We start from the raw sequence: 1557 nt of genomic DNA, 5'->3' as shown, positions 1-1557 counted from the left end.
TAAAGAGTAAATTTTTTAAAAGTTAAAAGAGAAAAAAATATACATTTATAAAATTAAAGAAAAAGAAATGTTATTTTAATATCTCACAGAAGAAGAGGAGAGTAGAATTTTCTCTAATTATATTCAAATGAATATTCCTCTTTTGAAAATTGAGATTCTCGTATTGTGTCATCTTGGGTTTAATTTAAATGAAAAAGAATGGGCCACTAAATCAAGTGCAGCCATCAGAGGATGATGAATTCATCATACGAAAAGAAAATTAAATTTTTGCAATTTGCAGAGAATCTTTCTCACTTTTTTTTTCTTTTCTAAAAAAGACTGACCAGCTAAGCTTTCATTTTGACTAAAATGTCAGAATTCAGACCATTAAATATATCAAACAAGAGGAGTGCTAAGGATCAGCATTTTTATTAAATTTTAGCCAGTACTTAACCATTAAAAAGAAATTGAATAATTTTATATTATTAGATGCAATCTCACACCATTAAAAAATATCATTAATAGCTAATTAATGACTAAAAACTACAAAAGCTGTTGACCCCTTAGACTTTCTCATCAAACAAAGCCAAAAAATCATTTCTTTTTATTTGTGTAATAAGAATGCCATTATAAAGAAAGGATTTCTTATATGAATGGAGCGCAAAAAGTAATAAACCTTAGTTTCAGAGATTTGTTATAAATTGTTAAATATTGTTAAAAAGAGTTGGCACTATATGTTTGCCAATAAGACTTGATTAAGGTTTTGTTTGGATGTTGAAAAGAAAATAAGAGGAAAGAAAATGGAAAGAAAAGTTAAGTTATTTGTGTGTTGTTTGGATGAATAGAAAATAGATGAAAAAAAAATAGAGAGAAAATTTTTTTTTATTTGGATGAAAAGAAAAGTGAGAAGAAAGAAAATCATAATAGTATAAAATTACATTAATACCCTTATCATAAAATAAAGTATAAATATTTTTATTTATTCATGTTTTATTATATTTTATAAATATTATAAAATATTATAATTTTATATATTTGATTTAAATTATTTATCTAATACATATAATATTTAAATATAAATTTTTATTATAATAATATATTAAAACTAAATTTATATTAATATTTGTTAATAATAATATAACTAAGGGTAGTATTGAAAATACAAAAATATAGCACTTTTTTTCTTGTTTTTTTTGCTTGTGATGGAAAGAAATTTTTTTTAGTGGGACTCATACAAAAATTTTCTTTTCTTCCTATTTTTTTTCATAACCAAACAAAAAAAAATATCATTTTTTATTCATTTTCTTTCCATCCATTTTCTTTCCACCTATTTTTTATCAAACCAAACAATGTGTAAATGATTAGATCGAAGATGTTACTAATAAATTGGTTAGTACTTAATTAGTAGTCATTATTTGTTGGTAAGGAAGGGCATTAGAAAAGGAGAAGAAAAAGAAAAAAAATAATTAAAGAATTCTTGTACTTAACTATAATACCATGGAACTTTAAAAATATTTTCTAATTGCCTATACAGGGTCATATAATAAACAATCATGTTACCTATATATTCTAATTCTA

The sequence above is a fragment of the Arachis ipaensis genome, chromosome B05 (genome assembly GCF_000816755.2).
Source record: "Arachis ipaensis cultivar K30076 chromosome B05, Araip1.1, whole genome shotgun sequence".
Lineage (NCBI taxonomy): Eukaryota > Viridiplantae > Streptophyta > Magnoliopsida > Fabales > Fabaceae > Arachis > Arachis ipaensis.
This window is presented reverse-complemented; position numbering follows the sequence as displayed.